Raw genomic sequence first — 19,090 nt, forward strand, 5'->3', positions numbered from 1 at the left:
TAGTCCATGTGATATCAAACGCCATGAGGGGAAGAATCATACCAGTGAAAATAGTACTGATTATTTACCTACATAGCAAGGGCAGTTGAGATCAAGACACCAATTTCTAATTAAAGATAAATAGGAGGTACACTTCCAAATACCACCAGAAAAAAAGTCAAACCTAGAAATTGTGCTGTGCCTTTATGTGATTGCCACCTCAAGTGGTTCCCTCTAGAGAACACAAAAGAGATGTTGACAAAGGAAAGTTTATCTACTCTACTACAAGGGGTCCAAAAAGTCAGACTTGAAGAAATGAGCAGAGTGCCAGTTATATACCCATTACACAATAAACACCTCCCAAGCACTGAAAAATTGAGGTAGAGGTTTCAATGAAAGACACTGACCGTTAGAAACAGGATTTGGATCACCAGATCACTTCTCTCAGCTATTGCTAACATTGTCTTGACGTTTAAGTAGAGCACTTCCCTTTGGCAACAACAGAACTATGTATGCCATATTAAAATATCTTGGATTTGTTGCTTTCTGCTCCCATGGTGAGGACTTGCTAAAAATTCCTGGACTTTAGAACTCCAGCAATAATTCCAAAACAAAATGTTGGAAGTACATTTTTCTAAATGCCTGCAGCAACAAAAATAGCACATCCCTAGGACCTCAAGCATCTCAGGAATCCACTGCTCAGTTGCATAACTTTTCCAGTTTTGTCTTCCCAAATCTTAAGAGTCAGTGTGGGAGAGGGTGGGGAAGGAGCATCACAATTTTGAAAGAAAGGTGCTGTCTGTGCAGTCCCAAAGCCAATAGGATACCTCATGTCAAGAGATTATGAAATTTACTCCAGAAAACATGTCTAGCACAGAACAAAATAGTGTGCTTTACTGATTCACATCCCTCTTAAAGCACTTCCATTTCAGTTTCTAATTTTCCTCTTCTTCCATGATCTACTTGTTCTTCAGCCAAAAAAACCCCACACACTGCACAGCATGCCCTTTTCTGCATTTCTAAGCATGCTGGGGTGTTATCACAACCGAGATGCTGATGTTCCGCTGTCCATCCACACTGTGTCTTTTGACGATGGAGACAGTGTGCCTTGTGTTGTTCCTCCATCAACATCAAGCTGTACCCGCCATTGGTGCTAATATCATTTATAGCTCAAAAAAGAAAACTAGTTTCTGTTTTTAAGATGGGACGTAGCAGCTATACACAGAAACCACACATACAGTCATACTTCTTAACATGCTTCCTATCTGGACAGAAATGAGTCAAAATCCACAGTGTGATTTTGTCCAGGGGCTGTTTCTGTGATGAGAATGCAGTCGTATAAAAATCCTAGCAACAATTGCCATCTGAAGACTGCACTGTCTCAAAGGCAACATTGATCCTTTAAAATCCTCATCATGGACTTCATCACTTTCACATCCCACATAGTTGTAAGGAACAGAAAGTACTACTGCAGCTTCTCTTGTCAGCTACCTCCTTTGGTTTTTTTGCATCTTAATGAAGGACTTAATATAAAATGATTATTTGCAGATTGTTCACTCAACTCCAACTGTTAATTTAAAAGAAGCAGGCGCTTACCCGCCTCCAGGAGTCCTAAAACACAATCTCTATATGCAGAGGGTTACTATTTTTAGACATCTATAAAAATTGGTCTGTGATAATATGACACACAAAAGCTTATTGCCGTTCCTCATTTCTATCGTATGTGTCGTCTGACTTTGAAGATTCAGGTCCCCCTACCCTGGATGTGAAAACTAAAAATGCTGTATGTGTAAAGTTTATCCTGAAACTGAGGACATGTACATGAGAACACCATATGAACTTTTGAAACCATATGTTACACAAAATTTTTAATTCTTTGTCTGTTAGATATCAGAATAATAGACATTATTAATAAATGACATTTGATCATTTTTAGAGAATTGAGCTCTTGTACTTCAGAAGCAAAGTTACTGGAAACAGAAAGAAAGGCTATCTGGGTTTCTACCAAAATACTATCCATGTAGTCTGAAAAGGGATTACATGTTTTAAATCAACTTGGTAGCCAGTTTTTAATAAAGCTCCAGCTCTGTTTGGAAAGATTTTTTTCTGGCTCCCCTTCTCCATCTATGGCTTTTTCTACTCCTCTCAATTTTTGTGTGCACATGGTAGGAGGTGCAGGGAAAATGAAAAGGCAAACATTTGCTAGGGCCACGTGTCTTCCAGCTACTGGATGGGGCTGAGATGTAGAAAGAATGAATCTTCACAAAGCTACAAGTGCATCCTCTGCTTCCACACCTCAAAAAGAAGGACAGGATCACTAACACCGTATCACTCACTCTCTCTATGAACTGCAAAGAATTAGAAGAAAAAGATTGCATTAGCCTTCTCTCTGGACTTTTTCCATTCCTTTTACCAGCATCATCCAGAAACAAGAAGGGCAACAGCTAGTGCATTATAATCTGCAAGTGCCACAGAACAGTATGCTGTGGCACCATATTCTCAGCAGGACATTCTTGGCAATTCTACTTAGCAGCAAATATGTGACTATTAGTAGAGACAAGTATCTGGTAGCATTAATGCACCTCATCATAGCTTTGAGCTGCTAAATTTAGTGGAAAGAAAACCCAACCCTTCCTGTAGCTTAGGGGAAAAAGCAGTGCCCCATGGAAGCCTATCTTCACAACAACACAGGACACAACCACAGAAGGTTTGAGGGTAGGAAGGGACCTCTGGAGATGGTCCAGTCCAACTCCTCTGATCAAAGCAGTGTCAGCTAAAGCCAGCTGTTCAGGACTTTATCCTGTTTGGTTTTGAGTATCTCCAAGGCTTCACTATCTTTCTTGGTAATCTGTTCCAGTGCTCAGTCAACCCTCAAACTGAACAAGTTCTTTCTTATTTTTAAGTGAGAATTCCTGATTTCAGTTTTTATCCATTGCCTCTTGTCCAGACACTAGGCACCACTGAGAAAAGTCTTGCTCCATTTCCTTTACTTCCTCCCATCAGGTTTTCATATACATCGATAAGATCCCCCTGAGCCCTCTCTTTTCCTGGCTGAACAATCCTAGCATTCTCAGCCTCTCCTTGTATGACAAATGTTGCAGTCCCTTAATCACCTTTGTGATCCTTTGCTGGACGTACTCCAGTGTTTCTGTGTGTCTCCACATGTCTCACCAGTGCTGAGCTGAGGAGAATGATCACCACTCTCAAGCTGTGAGCAATGCTTTGCCCAATGCAGTCCAGGATACAGTTGGCTTTCTTTGCCACAAGAACACATTGCTGGCTAACGTTCAACTTGGAGTCCAGTAGGATCCTCAGGTCCCTCTCTGCCAAGATGCTGGTGCTCCTCAGACACTCAGGACCTAGAATGTATTGCTGTCTGTAGTATTTCTCTCCACGTGTGGGAGGACCTTGTATTTACCTCTGGGGAACTTCATAAGATTCTCCTTGGCCCATTTCTCCAGCCTGCTGAGGTCCCTCTGAATGACAGCACAACCATCTGGTGTAGCAGCCACTCCTCCCAGTTTTGAATCATCTGCAAATTTGCTGAGGGTGCACTCTGTTCATCATCTAGGTCATTAAAAAAGATACTTTTCATGCTGAATTTTTTTTTTTTTTCATTTCAATAACCAGCGCCTCTACTTTCCCTCTAGGGTCTTGTCGACTCACCATAACGAGTAACTTTCTTAGCCTTGCATAAAGCCTAATAACTCAATAATTATGAACTCTAGGTTCAGGTCTGATAATCTCCAGGCTTCCTTTATGGACTGCAAGAATTCATACTGCTCTTGTAACATTCAAGGTTATTCAGGAATTGGAAATTGAGCAACACAGGCCCACTACACAATGAACCTTTGATCTGTAAAATCCAACCCAACATAAAATTTTCTTTTTATGACTTGACTTTAAGATTTATTCCAGCTCTGGCTTATTTGAAAATCTCAGGAGGCTGCTCCAATAATTCATTTTGAAATTTGAACAGTGATCCATCAGATACAGAAAAAAATTATGGCTCACTACTAAAGTCAAGCAGAAAAAGAACATCTGCTGTTGAGAATACAGCCGATCAGCTGTGAGCTTTTCCACTGGGAAACTCATAAAATGAGCTACTAGAGAGTTCAGCATGTGTTCTTGTAAGGAAGGAACAATAGGAAATACTTTCACTTATTTATTCTTTAAAACTATCCCAGAGAGCAGCAATTACAGCATAGATGTCTTCCCCAGTATGGATGTGAAGCACAGGGAAAAAAATACAACAATATTAATCAAATTGTTTTAAATTGAAGTTTCCATTATAAAGTGAAATCAATCAGTTTGTTTTGTCTTCATTACTGAAGACATCTCTGACACTAATGGCACTGTAGAAATTCCATAAGGAAAGTTAGAGCACCCTACATCATCTAGCAGTGCTACTATAACATACCAGTGGAAGCATACTGGCTGAAAACTAGGCAGAGTCACAGAATCGTACAGTGGTTTGATTTGGAAGGGACCTTAAAGACTATCTAATTCCAATCCCCCTGTCATGGGCAGGGACACCTCCCACTAGATCAGGCTGCCCAAGTCCTCATTCAACCTGGCCCTGAACGCTTCCAGGGATGGGGCATCCACAATTTCCCTGGGCAGCCTGTGCCAGTGCCTCACCACTCTCACGGTGAAGAATTTACTCCTGATGTCTAGTCTAAATCTTCCCCTCACCAAATTATAACCATTCCCCCTAGTCCTATCTCTACAAGCCTTTGTAAAGAGTCTCTCCCCGGCTTTCTTGTAGCCTCTTCAGATACTGGAAGGTCACTAAAATGTCTCCTTGGAGCCTTCTCTCCTCCACGCTGAACAACCCCAGCTCTCTCAGTGTGTCCTCCTATGGTACAATTCTCAGCTTTTAATAGTTTTGGGGAGCCATTGTTTGATAACCACAAAAGCCACAGTGCTACATTGTTTTAATGTGTGAGTGGGTTCATTAAAAGAAAGCTAGCTGTATTTCCCATTATTTGTTAGTCATAAATTCCTTTCATAAAACCTCATTTTCAGTTGCTTTTACTTTTGTGCTGCTTTTCCTTGCAACTGTTAGCCTGTTTTCAGAAAATTGTATCCAGCATAGCCACTTCGACAAGACTATGGGACACTGTTTTACTTATCATTTACTACTAGACTCTTTGAGGTGCACCACTCTGGACTCAAAACATTCTCAGTGTAGGTTCAGTTCCAGAGAGTAGCATATGGATGCTCAAATCTTTGACATTTGAAGAATTTGCAGTCTAAAAACTTGCAGATAGCTTTAGCTTGTGCTAAAGCACAGGACTTGAATTTCAGCAGATTAAACTCTCTGAAAGTCTACAAGTTTCTCTACAAGTACTTAAAGGTAACAAACAACTTTGTCAAATACTGACACATTTCAACTTCCCCTAAGACCAAGAAGGAAGTATAACTGATACCCTAAGAATTTTTCTGAACAGTTTGCAACTGGAAAACTGAAAAAGGAGAACTGAACATGAATAAAATCTCTTAATCAATATTCTTTTAAAATGAAGACCTCTGAACTACTTCAAAGGAATTTATAAATAAGCAATTGGGAAATATAAGCTGTAGCCACTAAATTTACATTGCACAAAGAACAGGGATCTGAAAACAAACAAAAAAAAAAACCCAAAATGGTAAAAACTGCTGGACCAGAAAGATACACTGTGATGATGAGAGAAATACAGGGAGATAAAGGGATATTTCAGGAGTGTGATCATCCCAGAGAGAAAAAGATCCACTTACTCTGCTCCAAATGATGATGGTTCACAATCTCATCCTCTCAGTTCAATTGCCATAATCAATTTATATCCACACCACAGAAGTGGATATGCACTCTCCCATCTAAAATAATGCTTGAGGGGGGCGCATGGGGGAAGAGATAGCACATCAGCTTCTTCCACTATCTCTGCTTTTCAAAATACCAAGTCAAATGTAATGTTCCCTAACTACTTGTTCTCTCAACACACTGTTTCAAGGCATCATTTCACCAGGATACCATCTCAGATTATCCTTTGCATTTCAGTACTGATTCCTTTTGCAAATTGCACTGGACTACAGCATGGTTACAATTCTACAAATTGCAACCTTCTTAAGCTGGAACTCATTCACCAAATAAAGTACACTTAAGTCAAGTGTCATCAGAAAGATTCTGTTATGTTCCACACAACTGGACTACCTGAGTAGCAGCATGATTGCCATTACAATCCTGAGAAGATTAGCAGCAAAGGAAGATTTTCAAGAAGAAAGGCAGTATTTCTGAAAATATGTGTTAAGCTCCTGCTTAACTACAAAGAATACTGACATCACAAAGTGAGTGATTCTTAAGAAGAGGGCTGTCATTATTAAGCTTCCAACCCATTGCTCCCAACCCACTGCCAGTCATTTTGAGATAGAGTAGTTGACAGAAAAGATGATTCACAGAGTGGCTGACACCATTTAAAAGGTATTTCTCCACCTCACGAGTGATGGATGTGGCAGGTTACAGGAGGTTTGTCTGCACCATCTGTGTCAACTACTAGTGAGACATATCCTGTCTTTTGTTCTGCCAGGTTCCAGCCTCTTATGCTTCCACATCAGCACTAAGTGCGACATCTCTATCACACTTCAGGTTCTCGTGAATTGCTATGGACATTTTATTGCCATTTGCCAGTATGGAAGCATGTGTAGTGCTAAGGCTTCCCCTATAGCTCTTGCCTGGCCAAAACCATGCAAGATGACAAATATATTTCTGATGCTGATCCGTCTAAAATGAACTAGTCTCTGTTTTACTTTGGAAACACTGGCTCCCTGGCATAAATGTACATCCTGACAATCCTGACTACCTGCAGAACTTCTCTGGTCATCTCCTGGGTGCCAGTGGTGATGTATCAGCACCAGATATGAGTGGTCTCTTTCAGGTGCCAAGTTCATTGCCACCTGATTTCCCACCCGGCCGAGTGGAAAGCCTGGGGGGACAAACAGAAATGGTCCTACAGTCATAGCTAGTGTCTGTGCCTCAACTCCTCACTTTGAAGAGAAGCAAAGCCAAATCTGATGCAAATAACTTGTTTGAGATAGCTTTCTGCACTACATCATTTGTTTTCTGCATTAGAAAGGAAGGAAGTATTTTATAGATCATTTCTTAATCCCAGTCTCAGCTTTCTGCACCTTTCCTGCTGTGCAAAAGCAGCTCTCCTCCCTGAGTCCCAGCTCCATATTCCAAACAACCCACAGTCCTCTCATGAGGCCTCTTTGTCATAACATCCCAAACTCCACAAATCTTTGCTCTGCCACTAAAGCTCTGAAAACTTGTCTGCTGAATAAAAGGATAATGTAAGGTTTTATTAATAATGAATAGCTGTGGAAAACCACAAAAACATACTTAACAGGTAACTTTTTTTTAACTGTTTTCAGGTGTATTAAGAGGGATTGGGTTAGATGCAAGGATCACTGTTGTGACGTGTTGCAGCAGGAACCCTGCTTCAGGCATGTATTCCCAATGGGCCTTGCTAATGCAAAGATGGGGGGAAGAGATGAACTACGAATTAAAAGGCTGTAGCACCTGGGTTCACAGATTTTAATAAGCTGGAGATACAAAGGAGCTAAGGGCTTCTGCTGAGCTCCTGTGGTGACTTGCACTGCTGCTCCTGCAGCCTGTCTGAGTGACCGCTGGCACGCAGTTCTTCTGACTAAATGCAAGGTAGTGCATTACCTCTGTCTTGGCTTGCATTGCCTCTCCATGGTTTTATTTGTGTTTATTATGTGTGCCGGAAAATGAGCTGGTGGGGAAGAAAACCAGCTTGGCTGAGCAGAGAGATCTGGGTGGATATCAGAAAAAAGAGAAAAGTCTATGAGCTTTGCCAGAAGGGGCAGGCATCTCGGGAGGACTACAGGAATGAAATGAGATCATGCAGAGAGAAAATCAGAAGGGCTAAAGCCCAACTAGAACTTAAACTGGCCAATTCTATGAAAGATAATAAAAAAAGTTTCTACAAATATATCAACAACAAAAAGACAGCCAAGGAGAATCTCTATCCTTTAGTTGATACAGGGGGGAAAATAGTGATGAAGGATGAGGGTAAGGCTGAGGTACTTAATGCCTTCTTTGCCTCAGTCTTTAATATTAAGGTAAGATGTTCCCTGGGTACTCGAACTCACGAGCCAGAAGACAGGGAGGAAGAGCAGAACAAAGCTCTCTTGATCTGTAAGGAAATGGTAGGAGACCTGCTCAGCCAATTCACAGGTCCATGGGGCTGGACAGGATCCACTCGAGGGTATTAAGGGAGCTGGTGGAGGTGCTTGCCAAACCCCCTTCCATCATCCACCAGCAGTTCTGGCTGACTGGGTATGTTCCACTTAACTGGAGGCTGGCAGACGTTACATCCATTTACGAGAAGGGCCAGAGGGAGGATCTGGGAAACTACAGACCTGTCAGTCTGACCTCGGTGCTGGGGGAGGTCATGGAGCAGGTTGTCTTGGGTGCTATCACACAGCACACACAGGACAACCGGGTGATCAGGCCCACTCAGCATGGGTTTATGAAAGGCAGGTCCTGCCAAACTAACCTGATCACCTTCTATGACAAGGTGACCCACTTGATGGATGAGGGAAAGGTTGTGGATGTAGCGTACCTGAACTTCAGTAAAGGCTTTGATACAGTTTCTCACAGTCTCCTATTTGAGAAACTGGCTGCCACTGGCTTGGACAGGCACACCCTCTGCTGGGTTAAAAACTGTCTGGATGGCTTGGCCCAAAGAGTTGTGGTGAATGGAGTTAAATGCAGCTGAAGGCCGGTCACAAGTGGTGTCCCCAGGGCTCAGCGCTGGCTCCAGTCCTGTTCCATATCTTTATCAATGACCTGGACAAAGGGTCAATGCACCCTTAGCAAGTTCTCTGATGATGCTAAGCTGGGAGGAAGTGTTGATCTGCTGGAGGGCAGGGAGGCTCTACAGAGGGATCTGAACAGGCCGGACCGATGGGCTGAGGCCAGAGGGATGAGATTTAACAAAGACAAATGCTGGGTCCTGCACTTGGGGCACAACAACCCCATGCAGCACTACAGGCTTGGGGGACAGTGGCTGGAAAGCTGCCTGGAGGAGAAGGACCTGGCGGTGTTGGTTGACATGTGACTGAACATGAGCCAGCAGTGTGCCCAGGTGGCCAAGAAGGCCAAAAGCATCTTGGCTTGTATCAGAAACAGCGTGGCCAGCAGGACCAGGGAAATGATTCTGCCACTGCACTCGGCATTGGTGAGGACACACCTCAAATATTGTGCTCAGTTTTGGGGCCCTCACTACAAGAAAGATATTGATGCCCTGGAGCAACGAAGCTGGTGAAGGGGCTGGAGAACAAGTCTTGTGAGGACAGGCTGTGGGAATTAGGGTTGTTCAGCCTGGAGAAGAGGAGTCTGAGGGGAGACCTTATCACTGCCTACAACTGCCTGAAAGGATGTTGTAGTGATGTGGATGTTGGTCTTCTCTCTCAAGTGATAGGTGATAGTATGAGAAGGAATAGCCTCAAACTGTGCTAGAGGAGGCTCAGATTGGACAGTAGGAAAAATTTCCCCACCTAAAGGGTTATTGGGCACTGGAACAGGCTGCCCAAGGAGGTGATTGAGTCACCATCCCTGGAGGTGTTTAACAAATGGGTAGAAGAAGTGCTTAGGGATATGATTTAGTAGTGAAAAGGTATGGTTTGGCTTAATAATATCAAAGGTCTTTTCCAACCTGGTGTAGTAGGCATGGTGATGTTGGGCAGATGATTGGACTTGATCTTAGAGGTCTTTTCCAGCCTTACTGATTCTATGATTCCACTTCTTTATAGGAGCTTTAATCCATTGGAATTACTTCATACATGAACAAATTGAAGATATGGTGGCTGTATGATGTAATGTTATATCAAACTCTCTGCTGGAAAATCCTTGTATTTATCATTTCACAAAGTTATGACTCAAGTCATATTGGGATGAGTTTATTTGCTGTTTAGCACCCTGTGTAGGTTGTAGGCTATGGGAGTTTCTTCTCTCTGATGGATCAGTGGTAAGGAACAGGATATTGCACTGTATATGCAAACTGCCTTAGGCACAGCTGTGTGGTAAATCACTGGCAGGTAAGAGAGACACCACTTCATGGGATTTACACAGATCCATCAAAACCTAAACTGGTGACTTAATGGTACAGAAAGCATTAACATTGTTTATACTGCTATAAACATACATTTCTAGCTAAAGAAATATTAGTGGTGTGTTTACTTGCCTGCACACCACATTGCTTAGAACTATCTATAGCGCTACATAAATCCATATATCAATCATTGGGTTACTTGGCTTTTATATTGTTCTGTAAACTTAGTTCCTGTTTTCAAATTCAGTCATCAATGAAACAATTAGAAGTTTATGTCACGGGCTAACGTGTGAAGACTTATCCTGTATTGGGACTGGTATCAAATACAACTTATGCTCAAAGGCTAAGGCTCATGAAAGAGTTTCAAACAGGAGGAAATACTCAATATCCTTACAACAAATATTAAATACCTCATCACCTTTGGCTCATTTGGTTACCACAGCATTTTAAATGTATATGCATTCAGAAAAATCATTCTGAGTTGTAGTAGGGGTGAAAAATTGGGATTAGTCTAAGAAACATGATCCTCAGGCAAATACACCAAATAAAACCAACCGAGAATTTCTGGCCCTCCTCAAAAGGGGTAAAAAGGAAGACTTTGGGATCTACTGAACAGTCAGCCTCACCTCTGTGCCTCAGAAAGTCATGGAACAGATGCTTCCAGAAGCTATGCTAAGGTTCATGGAGGACCCAAAGACAATTTGAGACAGCCAACATGGCTTAACCAAAGGCAAGTCCTGCTTGACCAACTTAGTAGCCTTCTTTGATGAAGTAACTACATCAGGGGATCAGAGAAGAGCTATAAATGTTGTCTACTTGGATTTCTGTAAGGCCTTTGACATGGTCCCCCACAACATCCTTCTCTCTAAATTGGAGAAATATGGATTTGATGGATGGACTATACAGTGGATAGGAAATTGGCTGGATGGTTACCAGAGGGTAGTGGTCAATGGCTCAATGTCCAGATGGAGATCTGTGACAAGTGGTGTCCCCTAGGGGTCTCTGTTGGGACCAGTACTGTTTAACATCTTCATCAATGACATAGGCAGTGGGCTTGAGTGCACCCTCAGCAAGTTGGCAGACAACACCAAGCTGAGTGGTGTGGCTGACATGGCTGAGGGATGGGATGCCATCCAGAAGGGACAAGCTTGACAAGTGGGTCTGTATGAACGTCATGAGGTTCAACAAAGCTAAGTGCAAGGTCCTGCACCTGGGCTAGGGCAATGCATGGTATCAATTACAGGATGGGAGATAAAGAGATTCAGAACAGCCTCTGGTGAGACCAGATCTGGAGTACTGTGGCCAGCTCTGGAGCCCTTAGCACAAGCATGGATCTGTTGGGGGAGAGGGGTCCAGAGGAGGGCCATAAAAATGTTCAGAGGGATGGAGCACCTCTCCTATAAGGAAAGGCTGAGAGAGCTGGGATTGTTTAGCCTAGAGAAGAGAAGGCTGCAGGGGGAACTTATCACAACCTTTCAATAAAAGGGGTTTATAAGAAAGATAGGGAGAATCTTTTTAGCAGGGCCTGTTGCTATAGGACAAGGCGGGCAATGGTTTAAAACTAGAAGAGGGTAGATTCAAGCTAGATATAAGGAAGAAACTTCTTATGCTGAGGGTGGTGAAACACTGTAACAGGTTGTCCAGAGAGGTGGTAGAAGCCCCCTCCCGGGAGACATTCAAGGTCAGGTTGGAGGGGACTTTGAGCAACCTGCTCTAGCTAAAGATTTCTCTGCTTGCCACAGGCGGGCTGGACTAGATGATTTTTAAAGGTCTCTTTCCATTCAAACCATTCGATGTTAAACCTGAACTGAAACTTCAAGAAAGACTTTCAGGCAATCTGAACTGCTGGATAGACAAGAAAGAAAAGCATTCACAAATTCTTTTCTTAGATGTATGAAGGTAGTTCCTTCTGCACCAATTTATAGGTGCCATAGTCATGAAATGATATCTCATTTTATCTCATATAAATGAGATATATAAAGGCATTCAAAATTCAAGCACCAAGAAATACCACAATTTGTTGAATAGAGGTTACTACATAATGTACAGTTCACCATCAAAATATATTAAAAAAGGCATAGGTAGGTAAAACATTTCTTATCAGCTGAACCCCAAAAGATCTAACTCAGTGTTCACATTTAAACCCACTTTCCTCACTCTTTCACATGCCCAAAAAGCCAACCACCAAAAAATTCCTTTGTCATAGCAGACCCCAGAAACCATGAGAACTTCTTGGCCATGCTGTGTGTGAGCGTAAATGACGCTCAAAATATCAAAAATAAAACAATACAATCCCCTCCTGCAACAATATTGTCTACAGCCATTGTAACTACTCTTGTTTTTTCTCTGACTCTGCTTCTCAGACTGGTTATGGTTCTGCATTTCAGATGTAAACTACCTAAGATGAGGAATAGAAATCACTTAATGAGTTTTAAAAGATACAAGGTGTTCAAATGGAGTAACAGACTTCACTGTGGATTTACAGCTCCCATGTCCTTAAAACAGCAGATCTGCTATATCATTTCAAACTAGAAATAATATCAAGCCAAAAACCCGATTTTTCAGATTGCCATTTTATTTCCTTCCTTTAGCCTTCAAAAAAAAAAAAAAAGAAAGAAAAAAAAGTGGTAATACAATAAATCAGTTAAAATAAAAATCACTCCTCTCCTCTGAATAGGGAAATAACCTACAATGTACTGCTCATATATCAAAGTAGAATATAATTTCCTCAAGGTTAGCCTACAACATACAAAGCCAGTGTATTCCTTTAAGGACTAAATAATGAATTTGCACAAAAAGGCAGAGCTATTATTTTTATATGGTCCTATGAACAGGCTCAGCCTAAAATGCTGAAAAAATTGCTTCTAGGTGGTTGTAATCTTGCACAGTAACTCCATTTTCCTATGAGGTACTGCTGAGCAAGAGGGAGAAGAAGCAGAACAGCCCCGCTCCATCTGTGCCACCCCGCGTCAAGGAGCAGTACAAACAGCCAGAGAATTATCTATGTGTTTGAAGCTGAACATCATCTTTCTTCCCTTAGTTTACCTTCAAGCAATCCTTACAGATTCAAACTATGCTCAAGTCAACTCCATCTACACACATCACTTACTAAGTCTCACTTCTCTCAGAGTGGTATATGGGCCAGGGAAATTTTCTTTTCTCTTTTATAACCCTCCAGAGGCATTGAGATGATGATGAAAAGGATACACACCTTAGTGTGTTCAAGCACACCTCAGGCATATGTATGGAATACTTATATTTTCCAGATACATCAAACTATAACACAATGCAATGCAACATCAGGGTTAATGGGATTAAAAAGAAAATGCAACACTGGAAAAGTGAACTGGTTAGCAATCTAAATGCAGCAACAGGGATCCCTTACTCATCAAATATTTATTCATAATAGGCCAAGGATCTGCACTGATGTCAGAGGAAGAAGGAAGCCAAAAGGCTGAAATACAGTTTTCCTTTGAAATCACACTAGTCTGCCTACATCTTCGTAACAGAAACAAGATGACAAATGATTCACTTCATAACAGAGTATTTCTTTAACCTTCTTTACCCAGGAGATTTAAGAATGCTTAATTGAACTGGATCTATTCCATTCGATTTCAAAACTATGAAATTGTATTCACCAACAATACCTTATTAGCTTTATTATTATTTTTTTATATTGCAAATTACCAGAGAATCTGATTCCTTTGAAACATAATATTTCAGCTAGTTTAAATGCTAGCAAATCAAAAGAGAAGAATAATCTAGGTATCTGTTCAGGAAAGAAAAATATTTCTGAAAGTGAGCTTTTAAAATCTGGCATTCAAAAGTGTAGCAAATTGATATAGGAGGAGATTTAAATCAGAAAAAGTCAAACATGAAGGCATTATGTTAAAAGAGACAACACTTAAAAATCAGAAAAGCTTGATAGGAAAATGTCGATTGTTATTCATTTCAAGTCTTTAAATTAAAACTGGATATTATTTAAAAGGCATAGTCTTGCTTAACCAGAAAACATGTGATAGCATGCTATTTCTTGACTAGTAATATGTCTGAGATCTCTAGATGTTCAGAGCAGTCCAAATTGGCTTTAAAAATCTACAACTCTATAAAAAATGGCAAGTAATCTGCTTTTCCTTTCCCCCTTTCAATTAAAAGGGTACAGGAGGATCCTTCTTTAAAAACTGGGAAATATTTATGTAGTCCAGCCTTGAAGAATTTTCCCCAGATTGCCTCTTTTCCATTAATAAAGGCATCCCTTTATAGTCAACTGCTTCATAAACAGAAAACTGAGTTGGAATATGTAATAAGCTACTACCTCCACTTTCCTTTTAATGTTATTTCTAGAATTATTTCTTGTAGTGTTTTTACATCCCAAATGATACATTGAAAAACTTTTTACAGAACCCTGGGGTGCCTGGAGCAAGAAGCATAAAATGTACTAATCTTACTCCCATTCATCACATCTTAGTCCTACTTGTGGTGACCATCCTTGCTCCAAACAGCATCCCACAATTTTCATGCTATATCTGGTCCATATAATTTACATGTGCTTTAGTCTCATCTTTGTTAATGTACTTGAAATGATGCATCAACCAAGATGATGAAAAAGATGAGGTTCTGCCAGTGCACTACGACTACTTGTAATCAATGATTTCATACATACATACATGTAAGATATGAAATGCATAAAGACATGCATTGAGGAAACCATCAGCAGCAGGCTACACTTTTCCTTACCACTCACTTTAAAATACTCCTAAAATCTTTAGAAAAGTCTTATAGGGAGATTCTGTCAGTTACTTAAGTCTGCATTAGTGGGCTGTCATGGCACCTACACATTCACAAGCACACGCTCTTGCAAAACTGCCTTTACCAACATTCTGCACTATTCACCATGGAAATGACAAGTAATGATCAGATGGTTTTCTCTATATGCAGAGGACTCCAATCACCACTATTAAATCACCGTAAACCCTTTTACAGTGCATTGTGAAGGAAGACAGTGACACAACAGATTCACCAGAGTACAGTACCTGGTCAGTAGCGGGAATTGATTCCCACCTACGTTTCAGCAAGTACAGAGATTTCCGGCTCATGATTTTGAATCTGCTCAAAAGGTTTTTCCACACTTGAGAAAAAGACTTCTTCCAAACCAGCGTCAAGAACCTTATTTCTGACTGCTGTGCTTCATGCTGTAGACGACAGAGCTCCCCGATGTACACAAGTTTTTCCAAGCTTTCAGGTCGAGACCTGTTACACCCAAGCTCCTTCTGTTTCTCTAAAGTATCCGTCTCCTTATAGTTCCACAACAAAGGGAATCAGGTGAGGTACTGAAAAGCCTAGCTCTCACTGACGAATTACCTCGCAAAAGCATGAAGTAGGTAGACAACACCAGACGCACTCAATCTGAAAATAGCTGTTGCTTAGGAACTGGAGGGGTAAAATGCAGCACCTCAGATATATAATTGAGAGCTTTTATACTTAAAGAGAATTAAAAACACTGGACCTCTGTGTTTCTCTCCCGATTAGCAAGCTTTTAGATTGTCGGAGGAACGATTGTTCGATTCCAATGACTACTGGGGCTATGCCTACATCTTCAGCAAGCCAAACACGTATCGATGACAGAGCAACAAAACTCCCACACATTCAAGGTCCCTCCTAAAAACGTGTGCACAAAGTGTGCTGTGGCTTCCACCTGAAATATCTTAGAAGTGTCAAGTATTATGTTTCAGTAGAATAATTAAAATACAGTTTGATTGTTTTTTCTGCAGGGGGATAATATGCCAAAGATGAACTCTGCTAATCACATTTTCTTGTAGCATGTACTGATATTAAAAATGGCTATGAACATTTTGCCCTCACATGAGTGAGATGATGTAGTTCTACAGACTGCATGCACAACTTAGAGAGAGAAGAGGTTTCTTTAGGTGGGTTAAACATTCCTAAACATTTAGGAATTTCTTTAACTTGGAACTCAGTTTCAAAGTTTCATGCCTAAATCTTAATCTGTATTAATTTTAAAAATTAAGCATGGAACAAAATGAACACTTTGAATTTCTGCAAGATTTCAAATCCAGACAGCAAGTTCTCTATGTGAAGCATTTACAGCAGGAAGTGTTACCTTCAGAGATAAAAAAAAAAAGAAGGGAAAAAAAAAAAAGTAGTTGTAGCCAGGAACTCATTGGTCTTTGTAAGGCAACCTATAATTTACTCTAATTAAAGCAGCCTTGATAGTATAACTAGTCTAAAAGAAAAGGGATCCTACAACATACACACATACATATACATACATATGTGTGTAATCTATAAAACAGTGAGTGCAGTGTTGGTGTGGAAGTCAGGAGCAAGTTAAATATTGTAAAGACAGCTTTTCACTTGTCCCATTTACATTCTATTGAATTGCAGATGCTTATCAGGAGACAAACTCCTGCAAACAGAAATTCCCATAAGCCTCAGTGTATTTCATTTGACATTCTTCACTACCTGTAACTACATCACTTTGCATTTAACTCCCACATGCAGAAAAGGAACATATTTTCCAAGCAGGTCACTAAGAAGTATGACATGCACCATAGTAGTTTCCTCTCACGTTTCAATACATACCATAGAAAACCTACCAGTTCTTAAAAAAAAAAAAAAAAAATCATAAGAGAATTACAGTTTTGTTTGATGAGTCTTGATAGAATAATTTTATGAGTTTATAAGTGGATTTTGGTTTTATGTTATGCTAAACCAGTGGTTTCACTTGTTTTTCTCACAACTGACATTGCTAACATTCACACATGCAGGTGGCTTCCTAAGATTTATCTTCCCACTTTTTTCACTTTACTCCATAAGAATTAAAAGATCAAAGAAGACCAATAAATTGGCTCCTAATAATAGAAGCTTAAACCCCTTCCTTCCCTCTTGCTGCTTGCCTGGGCAGCGCAGGCCACCCTTGGCCAAGAGAGATCTCTTCTCCGGAGTCTCATTTCTCTGCTCTCCACAGTTCTAGGGAAACACCATAAGCAACCTTGTAGCAGATCCTACAGGAAACTGCCAGCCTATGTTTAAACACCTGATGTGTTAAATTTGAAGGAGAAGTATACCTAACAGATTACTCGTCTTAAATTGTAATCAAGACCTTGTTTAATAAACGGTACATTTATTAAGGACACAAACATCACACAAGGAAAGAATAAAACCATACTCAGGAAGATAGCAAAAATTTTTAAATTTATATAGAGTTATCTTCTAACAACTATCTCCTTCTCAGCCTCTTCTGAAACCCAGAGAACTTCATCTATATGTTTAGTAACCCACTATCTCATTTAACCCAAGTACAACTTTCCCTAACAGCAACCAAGAAATGGTTTTACTTGACTTCACATAGATAGATATTTGAGGCAACTGAGTTAATGCCCACATGACCTCTTCCTCTGAAACTAGGCCATACCACATAAGCCCTCCTTATTCTCAGGAAGGAGTGAAAGGGAGAAACCAGCCAATATATTAATTTCTCTGGAAACTTCCTTAGGAGAAACTAGCCTCATGAGAACAAATAATGAAAAAATTCTTCAGCAACTATTTCATCCTGCGAGTTCACTTTTTCAGAAAACACAAAAGGGATCTATTAAACTACACAAGCACAATTTCCTGCAGCAAGATACATTTTTGATAGTCAACTTGATCCATCTTACCTTTTAATTTAGAACCTATCTGGACCAGATTGATACCACTTACCTTTCACCTAAATCTCTTTCTCTAAAGTTTTGGATTGGCTAGCTGTAAACCCTCAAAAATGTCTGTCAACAAAAAAGTCCTTCAAGCATGGAGGCACACAGCCAATAGGATGCATCAGGCATGAGGACTTAGACAGAACTGAGGTCTCTGTTTCTCATGCAACTCCATCACAGAGTTCATATGTACCACAGTCAGCAGATTCTAAATATTTTGCTGCCATAGGCAAAGAATCAGGACTGTAGGACATGGTTCAGAGCATATGAAAGCCTACTCATATTTTTATATGCATACAAAATTTAGATGAAGATTTGCAATAATGCTAGAAAAGTTTAAGAAGTCTAAGTCAACTTAAAAGTCTGTCAAGTGAATGCTTTCCTCTCAACAGTAGTTTAGAGGAATCCAATCTACCTCCCAGTCTTTGGACCAGAAGAACACAACGTGATCAACTAGCACATAAGATGAGGCAGAAGAGATTACGTACTGAACAGATTTCATCTTACATGACAGGATTTCCCTGATTTCTGTAATTCCTCAGTTTCCACTGACAAACAGTTTGCTTTTTGGTTTTGTTTTTATCTTTGTTAAATGGCATCCTGTCACCTAAAAAACTCAGATCTGCAACCTTAAACTGTTTAATGAAATACTGACTTTCCTGCAAATTTCAAGATGGTTTTGAAATCAGTTGCAAGAAAGAAGCTTAGAAAATTTTAGGAAAAAAATGTAGAATTCTGCAAGAATAAGGTTAAAAGAGTAAACCATAGTAAATGAATTTTGCATTAAAAATAGTAAATCTCGTCTATTAAAATAAGCATCATCTTCCTCATTAACATACGATATTTTCTCATTAAATGCAAGTACACCAGTGATTTTTGCAAGCGGCATTATGAAGGTTAGGCTAGGAACTACCCTACTGAGATTAAGGTTGCAAACACGTAGCTCCACAGCAGGAGAGCCCGTTTATTATAGATTTAGATATAGATGTTTTTATTCATATAAAAATCCTTCACCTGAAGGGAAAACCATTCCAAAATACCAGAGTCCTAACAATGTATTTTTATAGTTTCAATACCAGATGGGAAAGACAGCTTTACCCAAGAAAGAAAAATTCCTGAACATCAATATTAGTAGCAATGTCTCCTTTGCAGCAACTGCAATTCTGTGGATAATTTAGAAATATATCAGTGTGATACCATTAATACTGCTAGCATAACTTCCTTTCCACGATATGTCAAGAGCAAAACAGTAGCAACATGTGGCTTTCTTGTACCTCC

The 19,090-nt window shown here is 40.3% G+C and overlaps 1 protein-coding gene across 2 annotated transcripts in view; it reads right to left on the reverse strand.

Moving 5' to 3' along the window:
* Window positions 1-19,090, reverse strand: part of PDE3A (phosphodiesterase 3A) — a 258,155-nt gene that overhangs the window by 75,051 nt on the left and 164,014 nt on the right. The gene's annotated exons all lie outside the window — the stretch shown is intronic.

Source organism: Cuculus canorus, chromosome 1 (assembly GCF_017976375.1).
Source record: "Cuculus canorus isolate bCucCan1 chromosome 1, bCucCan1.pri, whole genome shotgun sequence".
Taxonomy (NCBI): domain Eukaryota; kingdom Metazoa; phylum Chordata; class Aves; order Cuculiformes; family Cuculidae; genus Cuculus; species Cuculus canorus.